A 24,957-nucleotide genomic window follows, 5' to 3' on the forward strand; every position below is an offset into this window, starting at 1 on the left:
AATTGCAACCAGTATGAAACTTATGGTCATTTCTACTTTCCGGGCAACCTAGGCTTCACCCTAGGGCGTTGCTCCAGCAGATTGAATAGTTAGGGCCTTAGAAGTCAACGCCCGAACCATAAAATGCAAAAAAAATACAACAGTGTTTCCATCATATAACAGGAATAATTGCAACCAGTTTGAAAGTGATGGCCAATTCTACGTTCCGGGCAACCTAGACTTCACTCTACGGCGTTGCTCCACCAGATCGAATAGTTAGTGCCTTAGAAGTCAACGCCAGAAGCATAAAATACAATATAAATACAACAGCTTTTCCATCGTATAAAACGAATAATTGCAACCAGTATGAAACTTATGGTCATTTCTACTTTCCGAGCAAGCTAGGCTTCACCCTAGGGCGTTGCACCAACAGATTGAATGGTTAGGGCCTTAGAAGTCAACGCCCGAAGCATAAAATGCAGTTAAAATACAACAGTGTTTCCATCATATAACAGGAATAATTGCAACCAGTTTGAAAGTGATGGCCAATTCTACGTTCCGGGCAACCTAGGCTTCACTCTAGGGCGTTGCTCCACCAGATCGAATAGTTAGTGCCTTAGAAGTCAACGCCAGAAGCATAAAATACAATATAAATACAACAGTTTTTCCATCGTATAATACAAATAATTGCAACCAGTTTGAAAGTGATGGCCAATTCTACCTTCCGGGCAACCTAGGCTTCACTCTACGGCGTTGCTCCACTAGATCGAACAGCTAGGGCCTTAGAAGTCAACGCCAGAAGCATAAAATACAATATAAATACAACAGTTTTTCCATCGTATAAAACGAATAATTGCAACTAGTATGAAACTTATGGTCATTTGTACTTTCCGAGCAACCTAGGCTTCACCCTAGGGCGTTGCTCCAACAGATTGAGTAGTTAGGGCCTTACATGTCAACGCCCGAAACATAAAATGCAATAAAAATACAACTGTGTTTCCATAATATAACAGGAATAATTGCAACCAGTTTGAAAGTGAAGGCCAATTCTACGTTCCGGGCAACCTAGGCTTCGCTCTAGGGCGTTGCTCCACCAGATCGAAAAGATAGTGCCTTAGAAGTCAACGCCAGAAGCATAAAATGCGATATAAATACAACAGTTTTTCCATCGTATAAAACGAATAATTGCATCCAGTATGAATCTTATGGTCATTTCTACTTTCCGAGCAACCTAGGCTTCACCCTAGGGCGTTGCTCCAACAGATTGAATAGTTAGGGCCTTAGAAGTCAACGCCCGAAGCATAAAATGCAATAAAAATACAACTGTGTTTCCATCATATAACAGGAATAATTGCAACCAGTTTGAAAGTGATGGCCAATTCTACGTTCCGGGCAACCTAGGTTTCGCACCAGGGCGTTGCTCCTCCAGACCGAATAGTTACGGCCTATGAAGTCAACGCCAGAAGCATAAAATACAATATAAATACAACAGCTTTTCCATCGTATAAAACGAATAATTGCAAGCAGTATGAAACTTATGGTCATTTCTACTTTCCGAGCAACCTAGGCTTCACCCTAGGGCGTTGCTCCAACAGATTGAATAGTTAGGACCTTAGAAGTCAACGCCCGAACCATAAAATGCAAAAAAAATACAACTGTGTTTCCATCATATACCAGGAATAATTGCAACCAGTTTGAAAGTGATGGCCAATTCTACGTTCCGGGCAACCTAGGCTTCGCTCTAGGGCGTTGCTCCACCAGATCGAAAAGATAGTGCCTTAGAAGTCAACGCCAGAAGCATAAAATGCGATATAAATACAACAGCTTTTCCATCGTATAAAACGAATAATTGCAACCAGTATGAAACTTATGGTCATTTCTACTTTCCGAGCAACCTAGGCTTCACCCTAGGGCGTTGCTCCAGCAGATTGAATAGTTAGGGCCTTAGAAGTCAGTGCCCGAACCATAACATGCAAAAAAAATACAACAGTGCTTCCATCATATAACAGGAATAATTGCAACCAGTTTGAACGTGATGGCCAATTCTACGTTCCGGGCAACCTAGGCTTCACTCTAGGGCGTTGCTCCACCAGATCGAATAGTTAGTGCCTTAGAAGTCAACGCCAGAAGCATAAAATACAATATAAATACAACAGTTTTTCCATCGTATAAAACAAAGAATTGCAACCAGTATGAAACTTATGGTCATTTCTACTTTCCGAGCAACCTAGGCTTCACCCTAGGGCGTTGCTCCAACGGATGGAATAGTTAGGGCCTTAGAAGTCAACGCCCGAACCATAAAATGCAAAAAAAATACAACAGTGTTTCCATCATATAACAGGAATAATTGCAACCAGTTTGAAAGTAATGGCCAATTCTACGTGCCGGGCAACCTAGGTTTCACTCCAGGGCGTTGCTCCACCAGATCGAATAGTTAGTGCCTTAGAAGTCAACGCCGGAAGCATAAAATACAATATAAATACAACAGTTTTTCCATAGTATAAAATAAATAATTGCAACCAGTTTGTAACTTATGGTCATTTCTACTTTCCGAGCAACCTAGGCTTCACCCTAGGGCGTTGCTCCAACGGATTGAATAGTTAGGGCCTTAGAAGTCAACGCCCGAACCATAAAATGCAAAAAAAATACAACAGTGTTTCCATCATATAACACGAATTATTGCAACCAGTTTGAAGGTGATGGCCAATTCTACGTTCCGGGCAACCTAGGTTTCACTCCAGGGCGTTGCTCCACCAGATCGAGTAGCTAGTGCCTTAGAAGTCAACGCCAGAAGCATAAAATACAATATAAATACAACAGTTTTTCCATAGTATAAAACAAATAATTGCAACCAGTATGAAACTTATGGTCATTTCTACTTTCCGAGCAGCCTAGGCTTCACCCTAGGGCGTTGCTCCAACGGATTGAATAGTTACGGCCTTAGAAGTCATCGCCCGAACCATAAAATGCATAAAAAATACAACAGTGTTTCCATCATATAACAGGAATAATTGCAACCAGTTTGAAAGTGATGGCCAATTCTACGTTCCGGGCAACCTAGGTTTCACTCCAGGGCGTTGCTCCACCAGACCGAATAGTTACGGCCCAAGAAGTCAACGCCAGAAGCATAAAATACGATATAAATACAACAGCTTTTCCATCCTATAAAACGAATAATTGCAACCAGTATGAAACTTATGGTCATTTCTACTTTCCGAGCAAGCTAGGCTTCACCCTAGGGCGTTGCTCCAACAGATTGAATAGTTAGTGCCTTAGAAGTCAGCGCCAGAAGCATAAAATACAATATAAATACAACAGTTTTTGCATCGTATAAAACGAATAATTGCAACCAGTTTGAAAGTGATGGTCATTTCTGCTTTCCGGGCAACCTAGGCTTCACTCTAGGGCGTTGCTCCACCAGATCGAATAGTTAGTGGCTTAGAAGTCAACGCCAGAAGCATAAAATACAATATAAATACAACAGTTTTTCCACCGTATAGAACGAATAATTGCAACCAGTATGAAACTTATGGACATTTCTACTTTTCTAGCAACCTAGGCTTCACCCTAGGGCGTTGCTCTAACAGATTGAATAGTTAGGGCCTTAGAAGTCAACACCCGACCCATAAAATGCAAAAAAAATACAACAGTGTTTCCATCATATATCAGGAATAATTGCAACCAGTTTGAAAGTGATGGCCAATTCTACGTTCCGGGCAACCTAGGTTTCACCCCAGGGCGTCGCTCCACCAGGCCGAATAGTTACGGCCTAAGAAGTCAACGCCAGAAGCATTAAATACGATATAAATACAACAGCTTTTCCATCGTATAAAACGAATAATTGCAACCAGTATGAAACTTATGGTCATCTCTACTTTCCGAGCAAGCTAGGCTTCACCCTAGGGCGTTGCTCCACCAGATCGAAAAGATAGTGCCTTAGAAGTCAACGCCAGAAGCATAAAATGCGATATAAATACAACAGTTTTTCCATCGTATAAAACGAATAATTGCAACCAGTATGAAACTTATGGTCATTTCTACTTTCCGAGCAACCTAGGCTTCACCCTAGGGCGTTGCTCCAACGGATTGAATAGTTAGGGCCTTAGAAGTCAACGCCCGAACCATAAAATGCAAAAAAAATACAACAGTGTTTCCATCATATAACAGGAATAATTGCAACCAGTTTGAAAGTGATGGCCAATTCCACGTTCCGGGCAACCTAGGTTTCACTCCAGGGCGTTGCTCCACCAGATCGAATACTTAGTGCCTTAGAAGTCAACGCCAGAAGCATAAAATACAATATAAATACAACAGCTTTTCCATCGTATAAAACGAATAATTGCAACCAGTATGAAACTTATGGACCTTTCTACTTTCCGAGCAAGCTAGGCTTCACCCTAGGGCGTTGCTCCAACAGATTGAATAGCTAGGGCCTTAGAAGTCAACGCCCGAAGCATAAAATGCAATAAAAATAGAACAGTGTTTCCATCATATATCAGGAATAATTGCAACCAGTATGAAACTTATGGTCATTTGTACTTTCCGAGCAACCTAGGCTTCACCCTAGGGCGTTGCTCCAACAGATTGAGTAGTTAGGGCCTTACATGTCAACGCCCGAAACATAAAATGCAATAAAAATACAACTGTGTTTCCATCATATAACAGGAATAATTGCAACCAGTTTGAAAGTGATGGCCAATTCTACGTTCCGGGCAACCTAGACTTCACTCTACGGCGTTGCTCCACCAGACCGAATAGCTAGTGCCTTAGAAGTCAACGCCAGAAGCATAAAATACAATATAAATACAACAGCTTTTCCATCGTATAAAACGAATAATTGCAACCAGTATGAAACTTATGGTCATTTCTACTTTCCGGGCAACCTAGGCTTCACCCTAGGGCGTTGCTCCAGCAGATTGAATAGTTAGGGCCTTAGAAGTCAACGCCCGAACCATAAAATGCAAAAAAAAATACAACAGTGTTTCCATCATATAACAGGAATAATTGCAACCAGTTTGAAAGTGATGGCCAATTCTACGTTCCGGGCAACCTAGACTTCACTCTACGGCGTTGCTCCACCAGATCGAATAGTTAGTGCCTTAGAAGTCAACGCCAGAAGCATAAAATACAATATAAATACAACAGCTTTTCCATCGTATAAAACGAATAATTGCAACCAGTATGAAACTTATGGTCATTTCTACTTTCCGAGCAACCTAGGCTTCACCCTAGGGCGTTGCTCCAGCAGATTGAATAGTTAGGGCCTTAGAAGTCAACACCCGAACCATAAAATGCAAAAAAAATACAACAGTGTTTCCATCATATATCAGGAATAATTGCAACCAGTTTGAAAGTGATGGCCAATTCTACGTTCCGGGCAACCTAGGTTTCACCCCAGGGCGTCGCTCCACCAGACCGAATAGTTACGGCCTAAGAAGTCAACGCCAGAAGCATTAAATACGATATAAATACAACAGCTTTTCCATCGTATAAAACGAATAATTGCAACCAGTATGAAACTTATGGTCATTTCTACTTTCCGAGCAAGCTAGGCTTCACCCTAGGGCGTTGCTCCAAGAGATTGAATAGCTGGGGCCTTAGAAGTCAACGCCCGAAGCATAAAATGCAATAAAAATAGAACAGTGTTTCCATCATATATCAGGAATAATTGCAACCAGTATGAAACTTATGGTCATTTGTACTTTCCGAGCAACCTAGGCTTCACCCTAGGGCGTTGCTCCAACAGATTGAGTAGTTAGGGCCTTACATGTCAACGCCCGAAACATAAAATGCAATAAAAATACAACTGTGTTTCCATCATATAACAGGAATAATTGCAACCAGTTTGAAAGTGATGGCCAATTCTACGTTCCGGGCAACCTAGACTTCACTCTACGGCGTTGCTCCACCAGACCGAATAGCTAGTGCCTTAGAAGTCAACGCCAGAAGCATAAAATACAATATAAATACAACAGCTTTTCCATCGTATAAAACGAATAATTGCAACCAGTATGAAACTTATGGTCATTTCTACTTTCCGGGCAACCTAGGCTTCACCCTAGGGCGTTGCTCCAGCAGATTGAATAGTTAGGGCCTTAGAAGTCAACGCCCGAACCATAAAATGCAAAAAAAATACAACAGTGTTTCCATCATATAACAGGAATAATTGCAACCAGTTTGAAAGTGATGGCCAATTCTACGTTCCGGGCAACCTAGACTTCACTCTACGGCGTTGCTCCACCAGATCGAATAGTTAGTGCCTTAGAAGTCAACGCCAGAAGCATAAAATACAATATAAATACAACAGCTTTTCCATCGTATAAAACGAATAATTGCAACCAGTATGAAACTTATGGTCATTTCTACTTTCCGAGCAACCTAGGCTTCACCCTAGGGCGTTGCTCCAGCAGATTGAATAGTTAGGGCCTTAGAAGTCAACACCCGAACCATAAAATGCAAAAAAAATACAACAGTGTTTCCATCATATATCAGGAATAATTGCAACCAGTTTGAAAGTGATGGCCAATTCTACGTTCCGGGCAACCTAGGTTTCACCCCAGGGCGTCGCTCCACCAGACCGAATAGTTACGGCCTAAGAAGTCAACGCCAGAAGCATTAAATACGATATAAATACAACAGCTTTTCCATCGTATAAAACGAATAATTGCAACCAGTATGAAACTTATGGTCATCTCTACTTTCCGAGCAAGCTAGGCTTCACCCTAGGGCGTTGCTCCACCAGATCGAAAAGATAGTGCCTTAGAAGTCAACGCCAGAAGCATAAAATGCGATATAAATACAACAGTTTTTCCATCGTATAAAACGAATAATTGCAACCAGTATGAAACTTATGGTCATTTCTACTTTCCGAGCAACCTAGGCTTCACCCTAGGGCGTTGCTCCAACGGATTGAATAGTTAGGGCCTTAGAAGTCAACGCCCGAACCATAAAATGCAAAAAAAATACAACAGTGTTACCATCATATAACAGGAATAATTGCAACCTGTTTGAAAGTGATGGCCAATTCTACGTTCCGGGCAACCTAGGTTTCACTCCAGGGCGTTGCTCCACCAGATCGAATACTTAGTGCCTTAGAAGTCAACGCCAGAAGCATAAAATACAATATAAATACAACAGTTTTTGCATCGTATAAAACGAATAATTGCAACCAGTTTGAAAGTGATGGTCATTTCTGCTTTCCGGGCAACCTAGGCTTCACTCCAGGGCGTTGCTCCAAGAGATTGAATAGCTGGGGCCTTAGAAGTCAACGCCCGAAGCATAAAATGCAATAAAAATAGAACAGTGTTTCCATCATATATCAGGAATAATTGCAACCAGTATGAAACTTATGGTCATTTGTACTTTCCGAGCAACCTAGGCTTCACCCTAGGGCGTTGCTCCAACAGATTGAGTAGTTAGGGCCTTACATGTCAACGCCCGAAACATAAAATGCAATAAAAATACAACTGTGTTTCCATCATATAACAGGAATAATTGCAACCAGTTTGAAAGTGATGGCCAATTCTACGTTCCGGGCAACCTAGACTTCACTCTACGGCGTTGCTCCACCAGACCGAATAGCTAGTGCCTTAGAAGTCAACGCCAGAAGCATAAAATACAATATAAATACAACAGCTTTTCCATCGTATAAAACGAATAATTGCAACCAGTATGAAACTTATGGTCATTTCTACTTTCCGGGCAACCTAGGCTTCACCCTAGGGCGTTGCTCCAGCAGATTGAATAGTTAGGGCCTTAGAAGTCAACGCCCGAACCATAAAATGCAAAAAAAAATACAACAGTGTTTCCATCATATAACAGGAATAATTGCAACCAGTTTGAAAGTGATGGCCAATTCTACGTTCCGGGCAACCTAGACTTCACTCTACGGCGTTGCTCCACCAGATCGAATAGTTAGTGCCTTAGAAGTCAACGCCAGAAGCATAAAATACAATATAAATACAACAGCTTTTCCATCGTATAAAACGAATAATTGCAACCAGTATGAAACTTATGGTCATTTCTACTTTCCGAGCAACCTAGGCTTCACCCTAGGGCGTTGCTCCAGCAGATTGAATAGTTAGGGCCTTAGAAGTCAACACCCGAACCATAAAATGCAAAAAAAATACAACAGTGTGTCCATCATATATCAGGAATAATTGCAACCAGTTTGAAAGTGATGGCCAATTCTACGTTCCGGGCAACCTAGGTTTCACCCCAGGGCGTCGCTCCACCAGACCGAATAGTTACGGCCTAAGAAGTCAACGCCAGAAGCATTAAATACGATATAAATACAACAGCTTTTCCATCGTATAAAACGAATAATTGCAACCAGTATGAAACTTATGGTCATTTCTACTTTCCGAGCAAGCTAGGCTTCACCCTAGGGCGTTGCTCCAAGAGATTGAATAGCTGGGGCCTTAGAAGTCAACGCCCGAAGCATAAAATGCAATAAAAATAGAACAGTGTTTCCATCATATATCAGGAATAATTGCAACCAGTATGAAACTTATGGTCATTTGTACTTTCCGAGCAACCTAGGCTTCACCCTAGGGCGTTGCTCCAACAGATTGAGTAGTTAGGGCCTTACATGTCAACGCCCGAAACATAAAATGCAATAAAAATACAACTGTGTTTCCATCATATAACAGGAATAATTGCAACCAGTTTGAAAGTGATGGCCAATTCTACGTTCCGGGCAACCTAGACTTCACTCTACGGCGTTGCTCCACCAGACCGAATAGCTAGTGCCTTAGAAGTCAACGCCAGAAGCATAAAATACAATATAAATACAACAGCTTTTCCATCGTATAAAACGAATAATTGCAACCAGTATGAAACTTATGGTCATTTCTACTTTCCGGGCAACCTAGGCTTCACCCTAGGGCGTTGCTCCAGCAGATTGAATAGTTAGGGCCTTAGAAGTCAACGCCCGAACCATAAAATGCAAAAAAAATACAACAGTGTTTCCATCATATAACAGGAATAATTGCAACCAGTTTGAAAGTGATGGCCAATTCTACGTTCCGGGCAACCTAGACTTCACTCTACGGCGTTGCTCCACCAGATCGAATAGTTAGTGCCTTAGAAGTCAACGCCAGAAGCATAAAATACAATATAAATACAACAGCTTTTCCATCGTATAAAACGAATAATTGCAACCAGTATGAAACTTATGGTCATTTCTACTTTCCGAGCAACCTAGGCTTCACCCTAGGGCGTTGCTCCAGCAGATTGAATAGTTAGGGCCTTAGAAGTCAACACCCGAACCATAAAATGCAAAAAAAATACAACAGTGTTTCCATCATATATCAGGAATAATTGCAACCAGTTTGAAAGTGATGGCCAATTCTACGTTCCGGGCAACCTAGGTTTCACCCCAGGGCGTCGCTCCACCAGACCGAATAGTTACGGCCTAAGAAGTCAACGCCAGAAGCATTAAATACGATATAAATACAACAGCTTTTCCATCGTATAAAACGAATAATTGCAACCAGTATGAAACTTATGGTCATCTCTACTTTCCGAGCAAGCTAGGCTTCACCCTAGGGCGTTGCTCCACCAGATCGAAAAGATAGTGCCTTAGAAGTCAACGCCAGAAGCATAAAATGCGATATAAATTCAACAGTTTTTCCATCGTATAAAACGAATAATTGCAACCAGTATGAAACTTATGGTCATTTCTACTTTCCGAGCAACCTAGGCTTCACCCTAGGGCGTTGCTCCAACGGATTGAATAGTTAGGGCCTTAGAAGTCAACGCCCGAACCATAAAATGCAAAAAAAATACAACAGTGTTACCATCATATAACAGGAATAATTGCAACCTGTTTGAAAGTGATGGCCAATTCTACGTTCCGGGCAACCTAGGTTTCACTCCAGGGCGTTGCTCCACCAGATCGAATACTTAGTGCCTTAGAAGTCAACGCCAGAAGCATAAAATACAATATAAATACAACAGTTTTTGCATCGTATAAAACGAATAATTGCAACCAGTTTGAAAGTGATGGTCATTTCTGCTTTCCGGGCAACCTAGGCTTCACTCCAGGGCGTTGCTCCACCAGATTGAATAGTTAGTGCCTTAGAAGTCAACGCCAGAAGCATAAAATACAATATAAATACAACAGCTTTTCCATCGTATAAAACGAATAATTGCAACCAGTATGAAACTTATGGACCTTTCTACTTTCCGAGCAACCTAGGCTTCACCCTAGGGCGTTGCTCCAACAGATTGAATAGTTAGGGCCTTAGAAGTCAACGCCCGAACCGTAAAATGCAAAAAAAATACAACAGTGTTTCCATCATATATCAGGAATAATTGCAACCAGTTTGAAAGTGATGGCCAATTCTACGTTCCGGGCAACCTAGGTTTCACTCCAGGGCGTTGCTCCACCAGACCGAATAGTTACGGCCTAAGAAGTCAACGCCAGAAGCTTAAAATACGATATAAATACAACAGCTTTTCGATCGTATAAAACGAATAATAGCAACCAGTATGAAACTTATGGTCATCTCTACTTTCCGAGCAAGCTAGGCTTCACCCTAGGGCGTAGGTCCAACAGATTGAATAGTTAGGGCCTTAGAAGTCAACGCCCGAAGCACAAAATGCAATAAAAATACAAGAGTGTATCCATCATATAACAGGAATAATTGCAACCAGTTTGAAAGTGATGGCCAATTCTACGTTCCGGGCAACCTAGACTTCACTCTACGGCGTTGCTCCACCAGATCGAATAGTTAGTGCCTTAGAAGTCAACGCCAGAAGCATAACATACAATATAAATACAACAGCTTTTCCATCGTGTAAAACGAATAATTGCAACCAGTATGAAACTTATGGTCATTTCTACTTTCCGAGCAACCTAGGCTTCACCCTAGGGCGTTGCTCCAGCAGATTGAATAGTTAGGGCCTTAGAAGTCAACGCCCGAACCATAAAATGCAAAAAAAATACAACAGTGTTTCCATCATATATCAGGAATAATTGCAACCAGTTTGAAAGTGACGGCCAATTCTACGTTCCGGGCAATCTAGGTTTCACTGCAGCGAGTTGCTCCACCAGGCCGAATAGTTACGGCCTAAGAAGTCAACGCCAGAGGCATAAAACACGATATAAATACAACAGCTTTTCCACCGTATAAAATGAATAATTGCAACCAGTATGAAACTTATGGTCATTTCTACTTTCCGAGCAAGCTAGGCTTCACCCTAGGGCGTTGCTCCAACAGATTGAATAGCTAGGGCCTTAGAAGTCAACGCCCGAAGCATAAAATGCAATAAAAATAGAACAGTGTTTCCATCATATATCAGGAATAATTGCAACCAGTTTGAAAGTGATGGCCAATTCTACGTTCCGGGCAACCTAGGCTTCACTCTAGGGCGTTGCTCCACCAGATCGAGTAGTTGGTGCCTTAGAAGTCAACGCCAGAAGCATAAAATACAATATAAATACAACAGTTTTTCCATCGTATAAAACGAATAATTGCAACCAGTATGAAACTTATGGTCATTTGTACTTTCCGAGCAACCTAGGCTTCACCCTAGGGCGTTGCTCCAACAGATTGAGTAGTTAGGGCCTTACATGTCAACGCCCGAAACATAAAATGCAATAAAAATACAACTGTGTTTCCATCATATAACAGGAATAATTGCAACCAGTTTGAAAGTGATGGCCAATTCTACGTTCCGGGCAACCTAGACTTCACTCTACGGCGTTGCTCCACCAGACCGAATAGCTAGTGCCTTAGAAGTCAACGCCAGAAGCATAAAATACAATATAAATACAACAGCTTTTCCATCGTATAAAACGAATAATTGCAACCAGTATGAAACTTATGGTCATTTCTGCTTTCCGGGCAACCTAGGCTTCACCCTAGGGCGTTGCTCCAGCAGATTGAATAGTTAGGGCCTTAGAAGTCAACGCCCGAACCATAAAATGCAAAAAAAATACAACAGTGTTTCCATCATATAACAGGAATAATTGCAACCAGTTTGAAAGTGATGGCCAATTCTACGTTCCGGGCAACCTAGACTTCACTCTACGGCGTTGCTCCACCAGATCGAATAGTTAGTGCCTTAGAAGTCAACGCCAGAAGCATAAAATACAATATAAATACAACAGCTTTTCCATCGTATAAAACGAATAATTGCAACCAGTATGATACTTATGGTCATTTCTACTTTCCGAGCAACCTAGGCTTCACCCTAGGGCGTTGCTCCAGCAGATTGAATAGTTAGGGCCTTAGAAGTCAACACCCGAACCATAAAATGCAAAAGAAATACAACAGTGTTTCCATCATATATCAGGAATAATTGCAACCAGTTTGAAAGTGATGGCCAATTCTACGTTCCGGGCAACCTAGGTTTCACCCCAGGGCGTCGCTCCACCAGACCGAATAGTTACGGCCTAAGACGTCAACGTCAGAAGCATTAAATACGATATAAATACAACAGCTTTTCCATCGTATAAAACGAATAATTGCAACCAGTATGAAACTTATGGTCATCTCTACTTTCCGAGCAAGCTAGGCTTCACCCTAGGGCGTTGCTCCACCAGATCGAAAAGATAGTGCCTTAGAAGTCAACGCCAGAAGCATAAAATGCGATATAAATACAACAGTTTTTCCATCGTATAAAACGAATAATTGCAACCAGTATGAAACTTATGGTCATTTCTACTTTCCGAGCAACCTAGGCTTCACCCTAGGGCGTTGCTCCAACGGATTGAATAGTTAGGGCCTTAGAAGTCAACGCCCGAACCATAAAATGCAAAAAAAATACAACAGTGTTTCCATCATATAACAGGAATAATTGCAACCAGTTTGAAAGTGATGGCCAATTCTACGTTCCGGGCAACCTAGGTTTCACTCCAGGGCGTTGCTCCACCAGATCGAATAGTTAGTGCCTTAGAAGTCAACGCCAGAAGCATAAAATACAATATAAATACAACAGTTTTTCCATAGTATAAAACAAATAATTGCAACCAGTTTGAAACTTATGGTCATTTCTACTTTCCGAGCAACCTAGGCTTCACCCTAGAGCGTTGCTCCAACGGATTGAATAGTTAGGGCCTTAGAAGTCAACGCCGGAACCATAAAATGCAAAAAAAATACAACAGAGTTTCCATCATATAACATGAATAATTGCAACCAGTTTGAAAGTGATGGCCAATTCTACGTTCCGGGCAACCTAGGTTTCACTCCAGGGCGTTGCTCCACCAGACCGAATAGTTACGGCCCAAGAAGTCAACGCCAGAAGCATAAAATACGATATAAATACAACAGCTTTTCCATCGTATAAAACGAATAATTGCAACCAGTATGAAACTTATGGTCATTTCTACATTCCGAGCAAGCTAGGCTTCACCCTAGGGCGTTGCTCCAACAGATTCAATAGTTAGGGCCTTAGAAGTCAACGCCCGAAGCATAAAATACAATATAAATACAACAGTTTTTGCATCGTATAAAACGAATAATTGCAACCAGTTTGAAAGTGATGGTCATTTCTGCTTTCCGGGCAACCTAGGCTTCACTCCAGGGCGTTGCTCCACCAGATTGAATAGTTAGTGCCTTAGAAGTCAACGCCAGAAGCATAAAATACAATATAAATACAACAGCTTTTCCATCGTATAAAACGAATAATTGCAACCAGTATGAAACTTATGGACCTTTCTACTTTCCGAGCAACCTAGGCTTCACCCTAGGGCGTTGCTCCAACAGATTGAATAGTTAGGGCCTTAGAAGTCAACGCCCGAACCGTAAAATGCAAAAAAAATACAACAGTGTTTCCATCATATATCAGGAATAATTGCAACCAGTTTGAAAGTGATGGCCAATTCTACGTTCCGGGCAACCTAGGTTTCACTCCAGGGCGTTGCTCCACCAGACCGAATAGTTTCGGCCCAAGAAGTCAACGCCAGAAGCATAAAATACGATATAAATACAACAGCTTTTCCATCGTATAAAACGAATAATTGCAACCAGTATGAAACTTATGGTCATTTCTACTTTCCGAGCAAGCTAGGCTTCACCCTAGGGCGTTGCTCCAACAGATTCAATAGTTAGGGCCTTAGAAGTCAACGCCCGAAGCATAAAATACAATATAAATACAACAGTTTTTGCATCGTATAAAACGAATAATTGCAACCAGTTTGAAAGTGATGGTCATTTCTGCTTTCCGGGCAACCTAGGCTTCACTCCAGGGCGTTGCTCCACCAGATTGAATAGTTAGTGCCTTAGAAGTCAACGCCAGAAGCATAAAATACAATATAAATACAACAGCTTTTCCATCGTATAAAACGAATAATTGCAACCAGTATGAAACTTATGGACCTTTCTACTTTCCGAGCAACCTAGGCTTCACCCTAGGGCGTTGCTCCAACAGATTGAATAGTTAGGGCCTTAGAAGTCAACGCCCGAACCGTAAAATGCAAAAAAAATACAACAGTGTTTCCATCATATATCAGGAATAATTGCAACCAGTTTGAAAGTGATGGCCAATTCTACGTTCCGGGAAACCTAGGTTTCACTCCAGGGCGTTGCTCCACCAGACCGAATAGTTTCGGCCCAAGAAGTCAACGCCAGAAGCATAAAATACGATATAAATACAACAGCTTTTCCATCGTATAAAACGAATAATTGCAACCAGTATGAAACTTATGGTCATTTCTACTTTCCGAGCAAGCTAGGCTTCACCCTAGGGCGTTGCTCCAACAGATTCAATAGTTAGGGCCTTAGAAGTCAACGCCCGAAGCATAAAATACAATATAAATACAACAGTTTTTGCATCGTATAAAACGAATAATTGCAACCAGTTTGAAAGTGATGGTCATTTCTGCTTTCCGGGCAACCTAGGCTTCACTCCAGGGCGTTGCTCCACCAGATTGAATAGTTAGTGCCTTAGAAGTCAACGCCAGAAGCATAAAATACAATATAAATACAACAGCTTTTCCATCGTATAAAACGAATAATTGCAACCAGTATGAAACTTATGGACCTTTCTACTTTCCGAGCAACCTAGGCTTCACCCTAGGGCGTTGCTCCAACAGATTGAATAGTTAGGGCCTTAGAAGTCAACGCCCGAACCGTAAAATGCAAAAAAAATACAACAGTGTTTCCATCATATATCAGGAATAATTGCAACCAGTTTGAAAGTGATGGCCAATTCGACGTTCCGGGCAACCTAGGTTTCACTCCAGGGCGTTGCTCCACCAGACCGAATAGTTACGGCCTAAGAAGTCAACGCCAGAAGCATAAAATACGATATAAATACAACAGCTTTTCGATCGTATAAAACGAATAATAGCAACCAGTATGAAACTTATGGTCATCTCTACTTTCCGAGCAAGCTAGGCTTCACCCTAGGGCGTTGGTCCAGCAGATTGAATAGTTAGGGCCTTAGAAGTCAACGCCCGAAGCATAAAATGCAATAAAAATACAAGAGTGTATCCATCATATAACAGGAATAATTGCAACCAGTTTGAAAGTGATGGCCAATTCTACGTTCCGGGCAACCTAGACTTCACTCTACGGCGTTGCTCCACCAGATCGAATAGTTAGTGCCTTAGAAGTCAACGCCAGAAGCATAACATACAATATAAATACAACAGCTTTTCCATCGTGTAAAACGAATAATTGCAACCAGTATGAAACTTATGGTCATTTCTACTTTCCGAGCAACCTAGGCTTCACCCTAGGGCGTTGCTCCAGCAGATTGAATAGTTAGGGCCTTAGAAGTCAACGCCCGAAGCATAAAATGCAATAAAAATAGAACAGTGTTTCCATCATATATCAGGAATAATTGCAACCAGTTTGAAAGTGATGGCCAATTCTACGTTCCGGGCAACCTAGGCTTCACTCTAGGGCGTTGCTCCACCAGATCGAGTAGTTGGTGCCTTAGAAGTCAACGCCAGATGCATAAAATACAATATAAATACAACAGTTTTTCCATCGTATGAAACGAATAATTGCAACCAGTATGAAACTTATGGTCATTTGTACTTTCCGAGCAACCTAGGCTTCACCCTAGGGCGTTGCTCCAACAGATTGAGTAGTTAGGGCCTTACATGTCAACGCCCGAAACATAAAATGCAATAAAAATACAACTGTGTTTCCATCATATAACAGGAATAATTGCAACCAGTTTGAAAGTGATGGCCAATTCTACGTTCCGGGCAACCTAGACTTCACTCTACGGCGTTGCTCCACCAGACCGAATAGTTACGGCCTAAGAAGTCAACGCCAGAAGCATTAAATACGATCTAAATACAACAGCTTTTCCATCGTATAAAACGAATAATTGCAACCAGTATGAAACTTATAGTCATTTCTACTTTCCGGGCAACCTAGGCTTCACCCTAGGGCGTTGCTCCAGCAGATTGAATAGTTAGGGCCTTAGAAGTCAACGCCCGAACCATAAAATGCAAAAAAAATACAACAGTGTTTCCATCATATAACAGGAATAATTGCAACCAGTTTGAAAGTGATGGCCAATTCTACGTTCCGGGCAACCTAGACTTCACTCTACGGCGTTGCTCCACCAGATCGAATAGTTAGTGCCTTAGAAGTCAACGCCAGAAGCATAAAATACAATATAAATACAACAGCTTTTCCATCGTATAAAACGAATAATTGCAACCAGTATGAAACTTATGGTCATTTCTACTTTCCGAGTAACCTAGGCTTCACCCTAGGGCGTTGCTCCAGCAGATTGAATAGTTAGGGCCTTAGAAGTCAACACCCGAACCATAAAATGCAAAAAAAATACAACAGTGTTTCCATCATATATCAGGAATAATTGCAACCAGTTTGAAAGTGATGGCCAATTCTACGTTCCGGGCAACCTAGGTTTCACCCCAGGGCGTCGCTCCACCAGACCGAATAGTTACGGCCTAAGAAGTCAACGTCAGAAGCATTAAATACGATATAAATACAACAGCTTTTCCATCGTATAAAACGAATAATTGCAACCAGTATGAAACTTATGGTCATCTCTACTTTCCGAGCAAGCTAGGCTTCACCCTAGGGCGTTGCTCCACCAGATCGAAAAGATAGTGCCTTAGAAGTCAACGCCAGAAGCATAAAATGCGATATAAATACAACAGTTTTTCCATCGTATAAAACGAATAATTGCAACCAGTATGAAACTTATGGTCATTTCTACTTTCCGAGCAACCTAGGCTTCACCCTAGGGCGTTGCTCCAACGGATTGAATAGTTAGGGCCTTAGAAGTCAACGCCCGAACCATAAAATGCAAAAAAAATACAACAGTGTTTCCATCATATAACAGGAATAATTGCAACCAGTTTGAAAGTGATGGCCAATTCTACGTTCCGGGCAACCTAGGTTTCACTCCAGGGCGTTGCTCCACCAGATCGAATAGTTAGTGCCTTAGAAGTCAACGCCAGAAGCATAAAATACAATATAAATACAACAGTTTTTCCATAGTATAAAACAAATAATTGCAACCAGTTTGAAATTTATGGTCATTTCTACTTTCCGAGCAACCTAGGCTTCACCCTAGAGCGTTGCTCCAACGGATTGAATAGTTAGGGCCTTAGAAGTCAACGCCGGAACCATAAAATGCAAAAAAAATACAACAGAGTTTCCATCATATAACATGAATAATTGCAACCAGTTTGAAAGTGATGGCCAATTCTACGTTCCGGGCAACCTAGGTTTCACTCCAGGGCGTTGCTCCACCAGACCGAATAGTTACGGCCCAAGAAGTCAACGCCAGAAGCATAAAATACGATATAAATACAACAGCTTTTCCATCGTATAAAACGAATAATTGCAACCAGTATGAAACTTATGGTCATTTCTACATTCCGAGCAAGCTAGGCTTCACCCTAGGGCGTTGCTCCAACAGATTCAATAGTTAGGGCCTTAGAAGTCAACGCCCGAAGCATAAAATACAATATAAATACAACAGTTTTTGCATCGTATAAAACGAATAATTGCAACCAGTTTGAAAGTGATGGTCATTTCTGCTTTCCGGGCAACCTAGGCTTCACTCCAGGGCGTTCCTCCACCAGATTGAATAGTTAGTGCCTTAGAAGTCAACGCCAGAAGCATAAAATACAATATAAATACAACAGCTTTTCCATCGTATAAAACGAATAATTGCAACCAGTATGAAACTTATGGACCGTTCTACTTTCCGAGCAACCTAGGCTTCACCCTAGGGCGTTGCTCCAACAGATTGAATAGTTAGGGCCTTAGAAGTCAACGCCCGAACCGTAAAATGCAAAAAAAAATACAACAGTGTTTCCATCATATATCAGGAATAATTGCAACCAGTTTGAAAGTGATGGCCAATTCTACGTTCCGGGCAACCTAGGTTTCACTCCAGGGCGTTGCTCCACCAGACCGAATAGTTTCGGCCCAAGAAGTCAACGCCAGAAGCATAAAATACGATATGAATACAACAGCTTTTCCATCGTATAAAACGAATAATTGCAACCAGTATGAAACTTATGGTCATTTCTACTTTCCGAGCAAGCTAGGCTTCACCCTAGGGCGTTGCTCCAACAGATTCAATAGTTAGGGCCTTAGAAGTCAACGCCCGAAGCATAAAATACAATATAAATACAACAGTTTTTGCATCGTATAAAACGAATAATTGCAACCAGTTTGAAAGTGATGGTCATTTCTGCTTTCCGGGCAACCTAGGCTTCACTCCAGGGCGTTGCTCCACCAGATTGAATAGTTAGTGCCTTAGAAGTCAACGCCAGAAGCATAAAATACAATATAAATACAACAGCTTTTCCATCGTATAAAACGAATAATTGCAACCAGTATGAAACTTATGGACCTTTCTACTTTCCGAGCAACCTAGGCTTCACCCTAGGGCGTTGCTCCAACAGATTGAATAGTTAGGGCCTTAGAAGTCAACGCCCGAACCGTAAAATGCAAAAAAAATACAACAGTGTTTCCATCATATATCAGGAATAATTGCAACCAGTTTGAAAGTGATGGCCAATTCTACGTTCCGGGCAACCTAGGTTTCACTCCAGGGCGTTGCTCCACCAGACCGAATAGTTACGGCCTAAGAAGTCAACGCCAGAAGCATAAAATACGATATAAATACAACAGCTTTTCGATCGTATAAAACGAATAATAGCAACCAGTATGAAACTTATGGTCATCTCTACTTTCCGAGCAAGCTAGGCTTCACCCTAGGGCGTTGGTCCAGCAGATTGAATAGTTAGGGCCTTAGAAGTCAACGCCCGAAGCATAAAATGCAATAAAAATACAAGAGTGTATCCATCATATAACAGGAATAATTGCAACCAGTTTGAAAGTGATGGCCAATTCTACGTTCCGGGCAACCTAGACTTCACTCTACGGCGTTGCTCCACCAGATCGAATAGTTAGTGCCTTAGAAGTCAACGCCAGAAGCATAACATACAATATAAATACAACAGCTTTTCCATCGTGTAAAACGAATAATTGCAACCAGTATGAAACTTATGGTCATTTCTACTTTCCGAGCAACCTAGGCTTCACCCTAGGGCGTTGCTCCAGCAGATTGAATAGCTAGGGCCTTAGAAGTCAACGCCCGAACCATAAAATGCAAAAAAAATACAACAGTGTTTCCATCATATATCAGGAATAATTGCAACCAGTTTGAAAGTGACGGCCAATTCTACGTTCCGGGCAATCTAGGTTTCACTGCAGCGAGTTGCTCCACCAGGCCGAATAGTTACGGCCTAAGAAGTCAACGCCAGAGGCATAAAACACGATATAAATACAACAGCTTTTCCACCGTATAAAACGAATAATTGCAACCAGTATGAAACTTATGGTCATTTCTACTTTCCGAGCAAGCTAGGCTTCACCCTAGGGCGTTGCTCCAACAGATTCAATAGTTAGGGCCTTAGAAGTCAACGCCCGAAGCATAAAATGCAATAAAAATAGAACAGTGTTTCCATCATATATCAGGAATAATTGCAACCAGTTTGAAAGTGATGGCCAATTCTACGTTCCGGGCAACCTAGGCTTCACTCTAGGGCGTTGCTCCACCAGATCGAGTAGTTGGTGCCTTAGAAGTCAACGCCAGAAGCGTAAAATACAATATAAATACAACAGTTTTTCCATCGTATAAAACGAATAATTGCAACCAGTATGAAACTTATGGTCATTTGTACTTTCCGAGCAACCTAGGCTTCACCCTAGGGCGTTGCTCCAACAGATTGAGTAGTTAGGGCCTTACATGTCAACGCCCGAAACATAAAATGCAATAAAAATACAACTGTGTTTCCATCATATAACAGGAATAATTGCAACCAGTTTGAAAGTGATGGCCAATTCTACGTTCCGGGCAACCTAGACTTCACTCTACGGCGTTGCTCCACCAGATCGAATAGTTAGTGCCTTAGAAGTCAACGCCAGAAGCATAAAATACAATATAAATACAACAGCTTTTCCATCGTATAAAACGAATAATTGCAACCAGTATGAAACTTATGGTCATTTCTACTTTCCGAGCAACCTAGGCTTCACCCTAGGGCGTTGCTCCAGCAGATTGAATAGTTAGGGCCTTAGAAGTCAACACCCGAACCATAAAATGCAAAAAAAATACAACAGTGTTTCCATCATATATCAGGAATAATTGCAACCAGTTTGAAAGTGATGGCCAATTCTACGTTCCGGGCAACCTAGGTTTCACCCCAGGGCGTCGCTCCACCAGACCGAATAGTTACGGCCTAAGAAGTCAACGTCAGAAGCATTAAATACGATATAAATACAACAGCTTTTCCATCGTATAAAACGAATAATTGCAACCAGTATGAAACTTATGGTCATTTCTACTTTCCGAGCAAGCTAGGCTTCACCCTAGGGCGTTGCTCCACCAGATCGAAAAGATAGTGCCTTAGAAGTCAACGCCAGAAGCATAAAATGCGATATAAATACAACAGTTTTTCCATCGTATAAAACGAATAATTGCAACCAGTATGAAACTTATGGTCATTTCTACTTTCCGAGCAACCTAGGCTTCACCCTAGGGCGTTGCTCCAACGGATTGAATGGTTAGGGCCTTAGAAGTCAACGCCCGAACCATAAAATGCAAAAAAAATACAACAGTGTTTCCATCATATAACAGGAATAATTGCAACCAGTTTGAAAGTGATGGCCAATTCTACGTTCCGGGCAACCTAGGTTTCACTCCAGGGCGTTGCTCCACCAGATCGAATAGTTAGTGCCTTAGAAGTCAACGCCAGAAGCATAAAATACAATATAAATACAACAGTTTTTCCATAGTATAAAACAAATAATTGCAACCAGTTTGAAACTTATGGTCATTTCTACTTTCCGAGCAACCTAGGCTTCACCCTAGAGCGTTGCTCCAACGGATTGAATAGTTAGGGCCTTAGAAGTCAACGCCGGAACCATAAAATGCAAAAAAAATACAACAGAGTTTCCATCATATAACATGAATAATTGCAACCAGTTTGAAAGTGATGGCCAATTCTACGTTCCGGGCAACCTAGGTTTCACTCCAGGGCGTTGCTCCACCAGACCGAATAGTTACGGCCCAAGAAGTCAACGCCAGAAGCATAAAATACGATATAAATACAACAGCTTTTCCATCGTATAAAACGAATAATTGCAACCAGTATGAAACTTATGGTCATTTCTACTTTCCGAGCAAGCTAGGCTTCACCCTAGGGCGTTGCTCCAACAGATTCAATAGTTAGGGCCTTAGAAGTCAACGCCCGAAGCATAAAATACAATATAAATACAACAGTTTTTGCATCGTATAAAACGAATAATTGCAACCAGTTTGAAAGTGATGGTCATTTCTGCTTTCCGGGCAACCTAGGCTTCACTCCAGGGCGTTGCTCCACCAGATTGAATAGTTAGTGCCTTAGAAGTCAACGCCAGAAGCATAAAATACAATATAAATACAACAGCTTTTCCATCGTATAAAACGAATAATTGCAACCAGTATGAAACTTATGGTCATTTCTACTTTCCGAGCAAGCTAGGCTTCACCCTAGGGCGTTGCTCCACCAGATCGAAAAGATAGTGCCTTAGAAGTCAACGCCAGAAGCATAAAATGCGATATAAATACAACAGTTTTTCCATCGTATAAAACGAATAATTGCAACCAGTATGAAACTTATGGTCATTTCTACTTTCCGAGCAACCTAGGCTTCACCCTAGGGCGTTGCTCCAACGGATTGAATGGTTAGGGCCTTAGAAGTCAACGCCCGAACCATAAAATGCAAAAAAAATACAACAGTGTTTCCATCATATAACAGGAATAATTGCAACCAGTTTGAAAGTGATGGCCAATTCTACGTTCCGGGCAACCTAGGTTTCACTCCAGGGCGTTGCTCCACCAGATCGAATAGTTAGTGCCTTAGAAGTCAACGCCAGAAGCATAAAATACAATATAAATACAACAGTTTTTCCATAGTATAAAACAAATAATTGCAACCAGTTTGAAACTTATGGTCATTTCTACTTTCCGAGCAACCTAGGCTTCACCCTAGAGCGTTGCTCCAACGGATTGAATAGTTAGGGCCTTAGAAGTCAACGCCGGAACCATAAAATGCAAAAAAAATACAACAGAGTTTCCATCATATAACATGAATAATTGCAACCAGTTTGAAAGTGATGGCCAATTCTACGTTCCGGGCAACCTAGGTTTCACTCCAGGGCGTTGCTCCACCAGACCGAATAGTTACGGCCCAAGAAGTCAACGCCAGAAGCATAAAATACGATATAAATACAACAGCTTTTCCATCGTATAAAACGAATAATTGCAACCAGTATGAAACTTATGGTCATTTCTACTTTCCGAGCAAGCTAGGCTTCACCCTAGGGCGTTGCTCCAACAGATTCAATAGTTAGGGCCTTAGAAGTCAACGCCCGAAGCATAAAATACAATATAAATACAACAGTTTTTGCATCGTATAAAACGAATAATTGCAACCAGTTTGAAAGTGATGGTCATTTCTGCTTTCCGGGCAACCTAGGCTTCACTCCAGGGCGTTGCTCCACCAGATTGAATAGTTAGTGCCTTAGAAGTCAACGCCAGAAGCATAAAATACAATATAAATACAACAGCTTTTCCATCGTATAAAACGAATAATTGCAACCAGTATGAAACTTATGGACCTTTCTACTTTCCGAGCAACCTAGGCTTCACCCTAGGGCGTTGCTCCAACAGATTGAATAGTTAGGGCCTTAGAAGTCAACGCCCGAACCGTAAAATGCAAAAAAAATACAACAGTGTTTCCATCATATATCAGGAATAATTGCAACCAGTTTGAAAGTGATGGCCAATTCTACGTTCCGGGCAACCTAGGTTTCACTCCAGGGCGTTGCTCCACCAGACCGAATAGTTACGGCCTAAGAAGTCAACGCCAGAAGCATAAAATACGATATAAATACAACAGCTTTTCGATCGTATAAAACGAATAATTGCAACCAGTATGAAACTTATGGTCATCTCTACTTTCCGAGCAAGCTAGGCTTCACCCTAGGGCGTTGCTCCAACAGATTGAATAGCTAGGGCCTTAGAAGTCAACGCCCGAAGCATAAAATGCAATAAAAATAGAACAGTGTTTCCATCATATATCAGGAATAATTGCAACCAGTTTGAAAGTGATGGCCAATTCTACGTTCCGGGCAACCTAGGCTTCACTCTAGGGCGTTGCTCCACCAGATCGAATAGTTGGTGCCTTAGAAGTCAACGCCAGAAGCATAAAATACAATATAAATACAACAGTTTTTCCATCGTATAAAACGAATAATTGCAACCAGTATGAAACTTATGGTCATTTGTACTTTCCGAGCAACCTAGGCTTCACCCTAGTGCGTTGCTCCAACAGATTGAGTAGTTAGGGCCTTACATGTCAACGCCCGAAACATAAAATGCAATAAAAATACAACTGTGTTTCCATCATATAACAGGAATAATTGCAACCAGTTTGAAAGTGATGGCCAATTCTACGTTCCGGGCAACCTAGACTTCACTCTACGGCGTTGCTCCACCAGACCGAATAGCTAGTGCCTTAGAAGTCAACGCCAGAAGCATAAAATACAATATAAATACAACAGCTTTTCCATCGTATAAAACGAATAATTGCAACCAGTATGAAACTTATGGTCATTTCTACTTTCCGGGCAACCTAGGCTTCACCCTAGGGCGTTGCTCCAGCAGATTGAATAGTTAGGGCCTTAGAAGTCAACGCCCGAACCATAAAATGCAAAAAAAATACAACAGTGTTTCCATCATATAACAGGAATAATTGCAACCAGTTTGAAAGTGATGGCCAATTCTACGTTCCGGGCATCCTAGACTTCACTCTACGGCGTTGCTCCACCAGATCGAATAGTTAGTGCCTTAGAAGTCAACGCCAGAAGCATAAAATACAATATAAATACAACAGCTTTTCCACCGTATAAAACGAATAATTGCAACCAGTATGAAACTTATGGTCATTTCTACTTTCCGAGCAAGCTAGGCTTCACCCTAGGGCGTTGCTCCAACAGATTGAATAGCTAGGGCCTTAGAAGTCAACGCCCGAAGCATAAAATGCAATAAAAATAGAACAGTGTTTCCATCATATATCAGGAATAATTGCAACCAGTTTGAAAGTGATGGCCAATTCTACGTTCCGGGCAACCTAGGCTTCACTCTAGGGCGTTGCTCCACCAGATCGAGTAGTTGGTGCCTTAGAAGTCAACGCCAGAAGCATAAAATACAATATAAATACAACAGTTTTTCCATCGTATAAAACGAATAATTGCAACCAGTATGAAACTTATGGTCATTTGTACTTTCCGAGCAACCTAGGCTTCACCCTAGGGCGTTGCTCCAACAGATTGAGTAGTTAGGGCCTTACATGTCAACGCCCGAAACATAAAATGCAATAAAAATACAACTGTGTTTCCATCATATAACAGGAATAATTGCAACCAGTTTGAAAGTGATGGCCAATTCTACGTTCCGGGCAACCTAGAC

Source organism: Calliopsis andreniformis, unplaced genomic scaffold, assembly GCF_051401765.1.
Source record: "Calliopsis andreniformis isolate RMS-2024a unplaced genomic scaffold, iyCalAndr_principal scaffold0015, whole genome shotgun sequence".
In the NCBI taxonomy this organism is placed as follows: domain Eukaryota; kingdom Metazoa; phylum Arthropoda; class Insecta; order Hymenoptera; family Andrenidae; genus Calliopsis; species Calliopsis andreniformis.